Source organism: Trichosurus vulpecula, chromosome 4, assembly GCF_011100635.1.
Source record: "Trichosurus vulpecula isolate mTriVul1 chromosome 4, mTriVul1.pri, whole genome shotgun sequence".
Taxonomy (NCBI): Eukaryota; Metazoa; Chordata; class Mammalia; order Diprotodontia; family Phalangeridae; genus Trichosurus; species Trichosurus vulpecula.
The window spans coordinates 425,878,556-425,894,072 of NC_050576.1; the positions used below are offsets into that span (position 1 = coordinate 425,878,556).

Sequence of the window (15,517 nt, forward strand, 5' to 3'; positions counted from 1 at the left end):
GAAACATATTTGAAACAGAGAACAGGGTACAAGGCTGAAGTAGAATATATTATGTATCAGCTGAAGCAAAAAAAAAAAAGCAGGGGTAGCAATCCTGATCTCAGACAAAACAAAAGCAAAATCTGATCTAACTAAAAGAGATAAGGAAGGAAACTATATCCTACCAAAAGGCACCATAGACAATGAAGCAATATCATTACTAAACACATATGCACCAAGTGGTATAGCATCCAAATTCTTAGAAGAGAAGTTAAGGGAGTTACAGGAAAAAATAGACAGTAAAACTATTCTACTGGGGGACCTCAACCTCCCCCTGTCAGAACAAGATAAATCTAACTAGAAAATAAACAAGGAAGAAGTTAAGGAGATGAATAGATTGTTAGAAAAGTTAGATACGGTAGACCTCTGGAGAAAATTGAAGGGGGATAGAAAGGAATATGCCTTTTTTCAGTTGTACATGGCACCTACAAAAAAATTGACTATGTACTAGGGCATCAATCTTCACAATTCAATGCAGAAGGGTAGAAATATTAAATGCATCATTTTCAGGTCACGATGCAATAAAAATTACATGTAACAAAAGGTCAAGGAAATATAGACTAAAATTAATTGGAAACTAAGTAATCTAATCCTAAAGAATGAGTGGGTCAAACAACAAATCATAGAAACAATCAATAACTTCATCCAAGAGAATGACGATAATTAGACAACATACCAAAACTTATAGGATGCAGTGAAGGCAGTTCTTAGGGAAAGTTTTATACCTTTAGATGCTTGCATGAATAAAATAGAGAAAAAGGAGATCAATGAAGTGGGCGTGCAACTATACCAAATTAGAAATTCTGAAAACCAAAGGGAGATTAACAAAATTGAAATCAAGAAAACTACTGACTAATAAATAAAACTAACACCTGCTTTCCTGAAAAAAAAAAACAACAAAATAGATAAAGCTTTGGTTAAGCTAATTTAAAAAAAGAAAGAAAGAAGAAAACCAAATTACCAGCATCAAAAATAAAAAGGGTGAATTCACCATCAATGAAAAGGAAATTATAACAATAATTAGGTGCTATTTTGCCCAACTGTATGCCAATAAATTTGACAATCTTAGTGAAATGGATGAATATTTACAAAAATATAAATTGTCCAGATTAATTGAAGAGGAAATAAAACACTTAAATAATCTCATTTCAGATTAACACAAGAGGAAATAATATACCTAAATAACCCTATTTCAGAAAAAGAAATTGAACAAGCCATCATTGAACTGCCTATGAAAAAGAATCTCCAGGGCCAGATGGATTTCCAAGTGAATTCTATCAAACATTTAAATAACAATAAATTCCAATACTATACAGACTATTTGGGAAAATAGGCAAAGAAGGAGTCCTATCAAATTCTTTTTATGACACAAATATGGTACTGATACCTAAACTGGGACAAGCCACAACAGAGAAAGAAAATTATAGACCAATATCCCTAATGAATATATAGATGCAAAAACTTGTCCTGAGAATAATACACTATGATCAGCTGGGATTTATACCAGGAATGCAGGGTAGGTTCAATATTAGGAAAACATAATTGACCACATCAATAAGAAAATTAACAGAAACCATACGATTATCTCAATAGATGAAGAATTAGAACCAATGGGAGGAACCACAAGAAAGAAGAAACAAATAACAAAAAAGGGGGCATCTGGGTGGCACAGTGAATACAGCACTAGCCCTGGAGTCAGGAGGACCTGAGTTCAAATCTGGCCTCAGACACTTGACACACTTACTAGCTGTGTGACCTTGGGCAAGTCACTTAACCCCAATTGCCCTGCCTTCCCCCCTCCAAAAGAAAAACAAATAACAATAAAAGAGATAGCAAATGGTATGCCTTGATCTGCACTCAAACTCCATACTTCTTTTTCTGGATGTGGATAGCATTTTCCATCATGAGTCTTTTGGAATTGTCTTAGAACCTTGCATTGCTGAGAATAGGTAAGCCTATCAAAGTTAGTCATAGCACAATGTTGCTGTTACTGTGTACAATGTTCTCTTGGTTCTACTCACTTCACTCAGCATCAGTTCATATGTCTTTCCAGGCTTTTCTGAAATCTGTCTCCTCATTATTTCTTATAGAACAACAGTATTCCATTAGATGCATACACAATAATTTCTTCAGTCATTCCCCAATTGATTGGCATCCCCTCAATTTCCAATTCTTTGCCACCATGAAAAGGGCTGCTATAAATATTTTTGTACATGTGGGTCATTTTCCCATTTTTATGATCTCTTTGTGATACAGCCCTAGAAGTGGTATCACGGGATCAAAGGGTATGCATAGTTTTATTGCCCTTTGGGCATAGTTCCAAATTGTTCTGCAGAATGGTTGAATCAGTTCAGAACACCACAAACAATGTATTAGTGTTCCAATTTTCCCACATATTCTCCACCATTTATCATTTCCCTATTTTGTCATGTTACTCAATCTGATAGGTGTGATGCAGTCCCTCAGAATTGTTTTGGTTTGCATTTCTCTAATCAATAATGATTTAGAACATTTTTTTCCATATGACTATAGATAGCTTTAATTTCTTCTTCTGAAAACTGCCTCTTCATAACCTTTGATCATTTATCAATTGGGGAATTACTTGTATTCTTGTATAAATCCCACTTGTTCATAGTGTATTATCCTCAAGACAAGTTGTTGTAATTTCTTTGCTAATATTTTTAAAAATTATTAAATCTATATGAATTAGGGAAACTGGTCTATAATTTCCTTTCTTTATCTTGGTCTTCCCAGTTTAGGTATCAGTACCATATTGGTATCACAAAAAGAATAAGGTAGGACTCCTTCTTTGACTATTTTCCCAAATAGATGATATAGTATTGGAATTAATTATTCTTTAAATGTTTGATAGAATTCTCTTGTAAATCCTTCTGGGCCTGGAGATTTTTTCTTAGGGTGTGCATTGACAGCTTGTTCAAATTCTTTTTCTGAAATAGGGTTATTTAAGTGTTTTATTTCCTCTTGTGTTAATCTGGGCAATTTGTATTTTTGTAAATATTCATCCATTTTACTGAGATTGTCAAATTTATGGGCATACAGTTGGGCAAAATAGTTCCTGATTATTGTTTTGATTTCCTCTTCACTGGTGGTGAATTCACCCTTTTCATTTTTGATACTGGTAATTTGGTTTTCTTATTTCTTTTTTTTCAACAAATTAACCAAAGGTTTATCTATTTTATTGCTTTTCTTCATAAAACCAACTTTTAGTTTTATTTATTAGTTCAATATTTTTCTTAATTTCACTTATATTAATCTCTCATTTGGTTTTCAGAATTTCTAATTTGGTATTTAATTGGGGATTTTTAATTTGTTCTTTTTCTAGCTTTTTTAGTTGCATGCCCAATTCATTAACCTCCTCTTTCTCTATTTTATTCATGTAAATATTTAGAAATAGAAAACTTCCCCTAAGAACCACTTTCACTGCATCCCATAAGTTTTGGCATGTTGTCTCATTATTGTCATTCTCTTGGATGAAGTTATTGATTGTTTCTATGATTTGTTTTTTGAACCACACATTCTTTGGGATTAGATTATTTAGTTTCCAATTAATGTTTTAGTCTATCTTTCTATTGCCCTTTATTACATGTCATTTTTATTGTATTACAATCTGAAGAGGATGCATTTAATATTTCTGCCTTACTACATTGGATTGTGAGATTTTTATTGCCCTAGTTCATGTTTTTTTTGTGTGTGTGTAGATTGTGTAGATTCCATGTACTGCTGAGAAAAAGGTATATTCCTTTCTATCCTCATTCAATTTTCTCCAGAGGTCTACCATATCCAACTTTTCTAAAATTCTATTCACCTCTTTAACTTCTTTTTTGTTTATTTTGTGGTTAGATTTATCTAGTTCTGAGGTGGGGGTGAGGTCCCCCACTAGCATAGCTTGGTTGTCTATATCTTGCTGTAAATCTCTTAACTTCTAAGAATCTGGACGCTATACAACTTGGTGAATATATGGTTACTAATGATATTACTTCATTGTCTATATTTTCTTTTTTAGGTTTAAACAAGCTTTTTTTGCTTAGCCATCAGAATGACAAGTTTAGATGTCTTTATTTTTTGCTGTTGCTTTCCTTTTTTAATTTTTTTTATTTTTAATTTACAACACTCAGTTCCACAAGTTTTTGAGTTCCAAATTTTCTCTCCCTCCCTCTCCTCCTCCTTCCCCCACAGGATGGCACAGAATCCAACATAGGTTCTAAATATACACTAGCATTAAATTTATTTACATAATAGTCAAGTGGTAAAGAAAAATTGTAACCAATAGAATGAGTCAGGAGAAAGAAGAAACAAAACCAAATAAGAAGGAAAAAAAAGAGATCAAATAGTTTGCCTCAATCTGCATTCAGACTCCATAATTCTGTCTCTGGATGTGCATAGCTTTTTCCATCATGAGTCTTTTGGAGCTGTCATTGAACCTTACATTGATGAAAGAGCCAAGTCTATCAAAGTTAGGCTTTACAGATACTGGGTATCTGTGGCTGTGTATAATGTTCTCCTGGTTCTGCTCCCCTCACTCAGCATCAGTTCATGTAGGTCTTTCTAGGTTATTATGAAGTCCGTATCTTCCCCATTTCTTTAGGATTCTCTAAGTAAATCATCATATCATCTGCAAAGAGTGATAACTTAATTTCTTCTTTGCCTATTCTAATTCCTTCAATTACTTTTTCTTCTCTCATTGCTAAAGCTAACATTTCTAGTACCAAATTGAATAATAGGGGTGATAATGGAATACTTGTTTCACTCCCAATCTTATTGGAAATGCATCTAGCTTATCCACATTACATATAATACTTGCTGATGGTTTGGGGTACATGCTACTTATGATTTTAAGGAAGAATCCATTTATTCCTATTCTTTCTAGTGTTTTTAATAGGAATGGGTGTTGTAGCTTGTTGAAAGCTTTTTCTCCATCTATTGAGATAATCATACGGTTTCTGTTAATTTTCTTATTGATATTGTCAATTATGCTGATAGTTTTCCTAATATTGAACCAGCCTTGCATTCCTGGAATAAATCCTACCTGGTCATAGTGTATTGCTCTCGTGATAAGTTGCTGCAATCTATAAAGTATGGGAATTAATTGTTCTTTAAATATTTCATAGAATTTACATGTAAATCCATCTGGACCTGGAGATTTTTTCCTGAGAAGTTTGTTGATGGCTTGCTCAAATTCTTTTTCAGAGATTAGGTTATTTAGGTATTTTACTTTCTCTTCTGTTAACCTGGGCAATTTATATTTTTGTAAATATTCATCCATTTCCCTAAGATTGTCAAATTTATGGGCATACAATTGGGCAAAATAATGCCTAATTATTGGGTTTTTTTTTATCAAAGAGACCAAAGGTTTATCAATTTTATTAGTTTTTTCATAAAACCAGCTTTTAGTTTTATTTATTGGTTCAATAGTTTTCTTGATTTCAATTTTATTAATCTCTCCTTTGGTTTTCAGTATTTCTAATTTGGTACTTAATTGAGGATTTTCAATTTGTTCTTTTTAGCTTTTTCAGTTGCATGGCCAATTCATTGATCTCCTTTCTATCAATTTTATTCATGCAAGAATTAGATTATTTAGTTTCCAATTAATTTTTAGTCTATCTTTCCATAGTCCTTTATTACAAATCATCTTGATTGCATCATGATCTGAAAAGGATGCATTGACTATTTCTGCCTTTCTGCACTGGATTGTGAGGTTTTAGGCCCTGGTACATGGTCAATTTTTGTATATGTGCCATGTACCGCTGAGAAAACCATATATTCCTTTTTATCCCCATTCAGTTTTCTCCAAAGGTCTATCATCTCTACCTTTTCCAAAATTCCATTCACCTCCTTAACTTCTTTCTTGTTTATTTTGAGGTTAGATTTATCAGGTTCAGAGAGGGGGAGGTTGAAGTCCCCCACTAGTATAGTTTTGCTATCTATTTCTTCCTGTAACTCTCTTAACTTCTCCTCTAAGAATTTGTATGCTATACCATTTGGTGCATATATGTTAAGTAATGATATTATTTCATTGTCTATGGTGCCTTTTAGCAGGACATATTTTCCTTCCTTATCTCTTTTAATTAGATGTCTTTGCTTTTGCTTTGTCTGAGGTAAGTGTTGTTATAAAGATATATTCCTCATGATTTACAAGTTATCATCTTCTCATGTAGGGATGAAAACACTTTACCCTTATTGAATAACATATTGGGAGTTTTTTCTTTGCTGTTTATCTTCTATGCCTCTCTTGAGCCTTGTATTTGAAGATCAAATTTTCTGTTGAACTCTAGTTTTCATCAGGAAGGTTTGGCAGTCCCCTATTTCGTTAAATGCCCATCTCATTGCCTGAAAGATTATGCTCAATTTAACTGGGTAGTTGATCCTTGTTTGTAATCCAAGCTCCTTTGCCTTATGGAATTTCATATTCCAAGCCCTCTGAAATTTTTTTCTGTACACTTTTAGCTTTATTGTTACAAACAACTTATGTGCTTGAATATTTAACATTAAGCATCTTCCTTTCAAATGAAGCAAAAAGATGTCAAAATAAATAGGAACAAAATTATAGTAGAAAATTCTAATTGCAGAAAAAAGTTCCAATTACAAATAAGATATTACAAGTTCTGTTAGTGCTCCACTTGGTGGCAGGGCTCCAAATAATGACTAAGAGAGGTTTTAAAGTTGAGTTTTTTGTTTTTAGTTTTTCTTTTTTCTAAAGACTTTTTTTATTTTTACTTTACAACACTCAGTTCTGCACGTTTTGAGTTCCAGATTTTCTTCCCCTCCCTCCTCTCCTCCCATCCCCCAAGATGGCATGGAATTTGATATATCTTCTACATATACCTTTGCATTGAATGTATTTACACAATAGTCATGGGGTAAAGAAGAATTGTGACCAATGGAATGAATCATGAGAAAAAAGAAACAAACCCCCCCAAAAAAAGATTAAAAAAAGAAAAAAAGACAGCAAACAGTTTGCCTCAATCTGCATTCAGACTACATAGTTCATTCTATGGATGACAATAGCTCTTTCCATCATGGGTCCATTGGAATTATCTTTGAAACTTGTATTGCTGAGAAGAGCCAACCTTACATTGATGAAAAGAGCCAAGTCTATCAAAGTTAGACATCACAGAAGCAATATATCTGTGGTTGTGTACAATGTTCTCCTGGTTCTGCTCCCCTCACTCAGCATCAGACCATGTAGGTCTCTCCAGGTTATTATGAAGTTATTATATGTAGTCTGTATCTTCCCCATTTCTTATAGCACAATAGTATTCCATTACATTCATACACCACAGTTTGTTTAGCCATTCCCCAATTGATGGGCATCCCCTTTATTTCCAATTCTTTGCTACTACAAAAAGAGCTGCTGTAAATATTTTTGTACATACAGGTTCCTTTCCCCCTTGTGTAATCTCTTTGGGATTCAGCCCTAGAAGTGGTATTGCTGGGTCAAAGCATATGCATGTTTTTATAGCCCTTTGGGCATAGTTCCAAATTGCTCTCCAGAATGGCTAGATTTGTTCACAACTCCACCAACAATGCAATGATGTTCCATATTTTCCACATCCTCTCCAGCATTTATCATTTTCCTGTGTTGTAATGTTAGTCAATCTGACAGGAGAAATGTGGTACCTAAAAGTTGTTTTGATTTGCATTTCTCTAATCAATAGTGATTTAGAACATTTTTTCATATGCCTATAAGATATCTTTAATTTCTTCCTCTGAAAACTGCCTATTCATATCCTTTGACTACTTCTCAATTGGGGAATGACTTGTATTCCTATAAATTTGACTCAGTTCCCTGTATATTTTAGAGACAAGGCCTTTATCAGAGACACTGGTTGTAAACATTTTCTCCCAATTTTCTGTTTCCCTCCTAGTCTTTGTGCATTGGCTTTTTTTATACAAAAACTTTTCAATTTAACATAATCAAAATTATCCATTTTGCCTTTTGTAATGCTCTCTGTCTCTTGTTTAAGTCATGAATTCATTCCTTTCCCATAAATCTGATAGGTAAGCTATTCCTTGCTCTCCCAAATTGCTTATAGTATCAGCCTTTATTCCTAAATCATGAACCCATTTTTACTTTATTTTGGTACATCGTGTAAGATATTAGTCTATGCAAAGTTTCTGCCATACCATTTTCCATTTTTCCCAGCAGTATTTGTGGAATAGTGAATTCTTAGCTTGGAAGCTGGATTCTTTGGGTTTATCAAAGAGTAGATTGCTATAGTCATTGACTACTGCATCATGCGTACCTAACCTATTCCACTGATCCACCACTATGTTTCTTAGCCAGTACCAAGTAATTTTGATGACTGCTGATACAGCTAGGCCACCTTCTCTAGCATTTCTTTTCATTAATTTCCTTGATGTTCTCCCATTCTTCCAGATGAATTTTGTCATTATTTTATCCAGCTCTGTAAAATAATTTTTGATAGTTTGATTGGTATGGTGCTGAATAAGTGAATTGATTTAGGTACAATTGTAATTTTTATTATATTACCTCAGCCTAACCATGAGCAACTGATGTTTTTCAATTTATTTAGATCTGACTTTATTTGTGTGAAAAGTGTTTTATAATTGTGTTCATATAGGCCCTGAGTTTGTCTTGGCAGGTAGACTCCCAAATATTTTATAGTGTCTACAGTAACTTTAAATGGTATTTCTCTTTCTATCTCTTGCTGTTGGGCTTTGTTAGTAATATATGGGAATGCTGAGGATTTATGTGGGTTTCCTTCCTATCCTGCAACTTTTTTAAAGCTGTTTATTATTTCAAGTAATTTTTTACTTGATCCTCTAGGATTCTCTAAGTAAATCATCATATCATCTGCAAAGAGTGATAACTTAGTTTCTTCTTTGCCTATTCTAACGCCTTCAATTTCTTTTTCTTCTCTTATTGCTAAAGCTAACATTTCTAGTACCAAATTGAATAATAGGGGTGATAATGGAAATACTTGTTTCACCCCGGATCTTATTGGGAATGCATCTAGCTTATCCTAATTACATATAATGCCTGCTGATGGTTTTAGGTAGAGGTACATATAATTTTAAGGAAGACTCCATTTATTCTTATGCTTTCTAGTGTTTTTAATAGGAATTGGTGCTGTATTTTGTCAAAGGATGCATTTATTGAGATGATCATATGGTTTCTGTTAGTTTTGTTGTTGATGTAATCAATTATTCTGATAGTTTTCCTAATATTGAACCAATCTTGCATTCCTGGAATAAATCCTACCTGGTCATAGTGTATTATTCTCATCATAAGTTGCTGAAATCTTTTTGCTAAAATTTTATTTTAAAATTTTGCATCAATATTCATTAGGGAAATTGGTCTATAATTTAGTTTCTCTGTTTTGACTCTTCCTGGTTTGGATATTAGTACCATATTTGCGTCAGAAAAATATTTTGGTAGGACTCCTTCTTCACATATGATGGGGGGAGGCAGAGTCAAGATGGCAGATTAGAGACAGCAACCCAGATGAATCCTCTCATTCCCCTCCAAACAACTCTAAAATAATGCCTCAAATTAAATTTTGATGCAGCAGAACCAACAAAAGGGTGGGGTAAGCTATTTTTTCACCCTAAGAAAGCTTAGGAGGTCAGCAGGAGAGGTCTGAAGTATCCAGCCAGATGCCAGCTTGGAGTGCTCTTGGAGAGAGTGCCAGTGGAGGTGTGAACAGTGACAACAGCAGCATCTTTGGAAACTCAGCCCAGAGATGCCTGGGGGCACCATATAACTGGTTAGAAAGAGATTACAGGGGATCCTTTTCTGGCACAAGGTACAGCTGGTGCTGATTGGCAACTATTGCCCATATGCAGTTGGGGGTCACAGGTCCAAGGTGGAGATGAGAGTTGGTGATAGGTCACAGGAGAGCAGGGCCTTAGTTTCAGTTCCAAGGCAAAGGGTAGTGTTAATGCTTGCAGGTATAAGGGACCAGGGGCAGACCAGGAGAGCAGTGACAATACCTCTTCCAGAATTACACTACCTTGGGGGCAACAAAAAACCTCCATATTCCCAGAATTAGCTCAGAAAACAGCTGTGTGTGAAGAAGCTTGAAGCTTGGGACAGTTTCTCCCCACCCACAGATGAGCAGAGTCCAATTATAACATAAAGATCAAAGTCAAGAAATAGGCTTGAAAATGAGCAAATACCAACAACAACAACAACAACAACAACAACAAAACCAAAACTCATAACCATAAAAAGCTACTGCAGTGGCAGAGAAGATCAAGACACAAACTTGGAAGAAGACAATGCAAAAACAACTATAAGAAAAGCCTCAAAGAAAAATACCAATCAGACATAAGCCCAACAAGAATTGCTAGAAGTGTTAAAGAAAGCGCTCTGAATGGTAGAGGAAAAATTTGGCAAACAAATAAATAAATGAAAATGGAATGAAGCAGGAAAATCATGAAAAGGTAACTAACTTGGTAACAGCAGCACAAAATTATTGAAGAAAATATCACCTTAAAAACAAAATATGGCTTATGTATGGCCTAATGTAACTGGCCTAATGTAAAAGAGGCACAACAATTCACTGAAGTAAAGAACTCCTTAAAAAGTGGAACAGGCCTAACGGAAAATCTCATTGAAGAAATTAGTTCCTTAAAAACTAGAAATTGGCAACTGGAACTCCATGAGACATCAAGAAACAAACAAAAAAAGTCAAATGAATGGGGGAAAAAAAGAAAAGAAAATGTGAAATATCATCAGAAAAACAATTAACCTGGAAAGAAAAGATTGAAGACAGATAATTTAAAAATAATTGTGCTACCTGAAAGCAAAAAAAAAAAATAGCCTAGACATCTTATTTCAAGAGATTACAAAAGAAAATTATGCAGAGGGCAAAATAGAAATTGGAAGAATCCACTGATCACTTTCTGAAAGAGATCCCCAAATGAAAACTTTCAAGATTCTTATAGTCAAATTCCAGAGCTCTCAGATCAAAAAGAAAATACTCCAAGCAGCTAAAAATAAACCATTGAAATATAGTGGAGTCGCAGTCAGGATCACATAAAATTTAGCAATTTCCATGGTAAAGGAGCTGTAACAACAATGCTATTTGCCACTACTGTGGCTGTGTAAGGTCAATAACACCAGTACACAGGAGGGTTGCTAGCATAGGATCTTTGATCTGCTTTACTAAGGAAAGCAACTTTAAGGGGTTTACAATCTCACTTTAATCAAACGTACATATATCATTCACTTAGTTCAAGGGGAAAAGTCAGCACCCTGAACTTCAGAAAAAACTCAAACAGAAATCACAAGCAGAAATTATAAACAGAGCAAAATAACACAAATCAACAGACAGGCTTTTATCTGTCTGACCATAGCAATACATACACAGTTACCAGAGAGAGAAGCACCAACATCTGTGTTTTCAAAGCCAGGGGGCGCTTTAACAGCTACCCAGAGTCTACACACCAACACTTTTCCAATGAGTGGACTCCAAGCAAAATGCTGACCTCAGAGTATATATACCCTTTTTCAGGGTCAGAGTGCTTCACACCTCTCATGACCTAATTAACAAAAGGGTGTGGGCCTTCCTACAAACAAAGGCAAGACTCAATCAAAGGTACTTCATTGTCTCAGCGCTGAGAAGCACTCCGAAACAAGAGACAACAAAAGTCCCAGTATGCTTGCCCTTACAGGACCATAGGGCTTGGAACATGTTATTTTAAAAGAAAAGGTATGTGATACCAGGTTAGGCAGTGGGGCGTCAACCTAGAGCTCATGTGGCAGCAACACCAGGAGTGGGCCTTGGAAGTAGAGATGGCAGCAGCCACTTCAGAGCTCTTAGCCCAAAGACAGTGAGAAGAATAAAAAACTGATCAGAAATAGATTACAGCATTAAAAACATATGAAGCTGAGAGTTTATATTAGGAAGGCAGAATTTATGATTTCAAAGAGAATCTCATATGTGCCTAAAAGGTCCGGAACCGCAGGATATAAGGAATTCTCTAGGCAGAAGGCAGGAGAACTAAAGCATGTATTTACACTCCACAATAACAAGCCCACAAACCAGCGTCCCCATTTTGATATTTTCATCAAAAGCTTCCAGGCCCAATAAGTCCGCCTTATAAGGGTAACCAGGAGGCCACAGAGAAGCGAGATGGTATAAGGCAAAATCATATACATGCTTCCCCTCTACGGTAAGAAGATTACCCACTAGCCTCTAGTCAGCTCTGCTACTGGCAGCTCAGCTTCAGCTGTAGGTCTCTGGCTCCAACCGGAAAAGGAAAGGAGGATCTTCAAGCTGTCCTCTCCCCTCTTACAGAGTTTTTGACATCATCAAGCGCCACCTGAATGACCAGGGCCAATTGGTTCTTTGGCCCTTTCCCCCTAGCGTAGACCACGTTAACACACTTCCCCTCAGCCAGCCCCACGACTCATCACACAGGAAGCTCTGGTCCTGCCCCGGAAGAGCAAGCCCCAGTGTCCAGGGAAGCTCAACGAGGCAAGCTGAGTCATTCAAAGAAAACAAAGTCCATTCTGGCTACAGAGTTCCATTACTGGGCGGTACATGTGTCTCTTTTTGGGGTGGTCCCACTTGCCAAAATGAAGTTCAATCCATTCATGACCTCAGACCGAAGTAAGAAATGCAAGAGGCATTTCAACGTGCCCTCGCACATCTGGCACAAAATCATGTTGTCCCCACTCTCCAAAGAACTGAGGCAGAAATACAACGTCTGCTCGATGCCTATCCAGAAGGGACGATGAGGTCCAGGTGGTTCGTAGATGCTACAAAGGTCAACAAATTGGCAAGGTAGTCCAGGTTTACAGAAAGAAATATGTCATCTACATTGAACGTGTGCAACGAGAAAAAGCTAATGGCACCATTGTCCATGTGGGAATTCACCCCTGTAAGATAGTTATCACCAGACTAAAACTGGACAAAGATTGCAAAAAGATTCTTGAACATAAAGCCAAATCCCAACAAGTTGGAAAGGAGAAGGGCAAATATAAAGAAGAAACAATTGAAAAGATGCAAGAATAAAATGGACTGTTGTATAGTTGTAATTAAAAATGAAAATTAAAAAAAAAGTATGAAGCTGCCTCCCTCTCCAGGTGAACAGAGCCCAATTTTAACATAAAATTCAAAGTCAAGTAATAGGCTGGAAAAAATAAGCAAATAACAACAATGAAACATAACCACAAAAAACTATGGTGACAGGAAAGATCAAGACACAAACTTAGAAGAGGAAAAAAACATGAAAACAGCTATAAGCAAAGCCTCAAAGAAACATGCAAATTGGAGACAAGTCAAATAAGAATTTCCAGAAAAGCTAAAGGAAAAGCTAAGAGTGATAGAGGAAAACTTGGGAGAAGAAATGAGAGTGAAGCAAGAAAATTATAAAAAGAGAATGAACAGTTTGGCAAAAGAAAACACAGCAAGGTGGTGCAGTCGATGGAGCACTTTGCTGGAAGTCAGGAAGACTCATCTTCCTGAATTGAAATCTGGCCTCAGACACTTACTAGCTGTATGACTCTGGGCAAGTCACTTAACACTGTTTGCTTCAGTTCCTCATCTGTAAAATGAGATGGAAAAGGAATTGTAAACCAGTTACTCCAGTAACTTTGACAAGAAAACTCCAAATGGGGTCACAGAGTCAGACATGACTAAGATGATTCAACAACAAAAGAAGCACAGAAATGCTGAAGAAAATAGCACTTTAAAAAACAGAATTGTCCTAGTTGCAAAAGAAGCACAAAAATCTACAGAAGAAAAGAATTTTAAAAGCAGAATAGACCAAATGGAAAAAGAGGCACAAAAGCTCACTGAAGAAATTAATTCCCTAAAAATTGGGCAAGTGAAAGCTAATGACTCCAGGAAATACCAAGAAACAATAAAACAAAGTCAAAAGATTGAAAAATAGAAGAAAATGCCAAATATTCTCATTGGAAAAAAACCTAACCTAACAAAATAGACATTGAAAGAATTCATCAATTACCTCTTGAAAGAGATCCCAAAAAGAGAGATTGCAGAAATATTATAGCCAAACTCCAGAACTTCCAGGTCAAAAAGAAAATATCACAAGCAGCCAGGAAAAAAAATTTGAATATTGTGAAACCATAGTCCGAATCACACAAGATTTAGCAACTTCCACATTAAAAGAGCAGAGGGATTTCAATTCCTGAAAGCAAAGGAGCTAGGATTATAACCAAGAATAACCTATTCAACAAAACTGAGTATGATCCTTTAGAAGAAGTAATGGATATTTAATAAAATAGAGGATGTTCAAGCACTCCTGATGAAGATAGAGCTTAATAAAAAAAAATGGCATTCAAACACAAGACTCAGGAGAAGTATAAAAAGATAAGAGTGAAAAAGAAATCTAAAGCACTTAATAAGGTTAAGCCATTTACATTCCTTTATGGGAAGGTAATATATGTAACACCTAAGAATTTTATCATTATTAGGGCAACTAGAAGGAGTCTATGTAGACAGAGGGCATGGGTGTGAGTTGATTAGGTTGGTATGATCTCAAAAAAAAAAAAAACCAGAAGGGCAAGAAAGAAGGATGCACTGGGAGAAGGGGTAAGGAAGAGGAATAATATGGAAATTATCTCACACAAAATAGAGGCACAAACTCTTACAGGGGAGAGGAAATAACGCATGACTGGCCATGCTTGAACCTAGCTCTTAGCACAATTAGGTCAAAGACAGATACACACACACACATACACGCACACACACACACACACACACACACACACACACACACACTCGGTTATGTATAGAAATCTATCATACCCAGCAGAGAAGTAGGAGGGGAGGGAGGTAAAAGAAAGATGGGATGATAAAAAGGAGGGCATATTAAGGGAGGCAGTAGTCAGAAGAAAACAGACTTTTGAGGATTATCAGGGTAAGAAGAGAGAGAGAAGAAGAAACAGAAGAAATCAGGGAAAAGGTATATACAGGGTATATACAGGTATATAAAGGAATATACAGAAATCAGAACTGGAATGTGAATCCAACTATACGTTGTTTATAAGAAACATAGTTAAAACAGAAAGACACACACAGAGTAAGAGGTTTGAGCAGAATCTATTGTGCTTCAGCTAAAGTAAAAATGGCAGGGGTAGTAAACATGATCTCAGACCAAGAAGAAGCAAAAATATGTCTAATTAAAAGGGATAATTAGGGAAACTACATTTTGCTAAAAGGTACCATGGACAATGAAGTAATCAGTACCAAACATATATGCAAAAAAATGGCAGAATATTCACATCCTTAAAGGATAAGTTGAATGAGTTACAGGAAAAAATAGAAAGTAAAAATATGTTAGTGGTTGACTACAACTTTTCCTTCTCAGAACTAGATAAATCTAGTCATAAAATAAATAAAAAGAAAGAAGTGAAGGAGATGAATGGAATTTTAGAAAAATTAGATATGATTGGTCTCTAGAGAAAACCGAATGGAAATAGAAAATAGTATAGCTTTTTCTCAGATGTACATGGCACCTT

The 15,517-nt window shown here is 35.5% G+C and overlaps 1 pseudogene; it reads left to right on the top strand.

The window, feature by feature from the left end:
* Positions 1-12,595: 12,595 nt before the first annotated feature.
* On the top strand, positions 12,596-13,046 carry LOC118849124 (annotated as a pseudogene).
* The last annotated feature ends 2,471 nt before the right edge of the window (positions 13,047-15,517 follow it).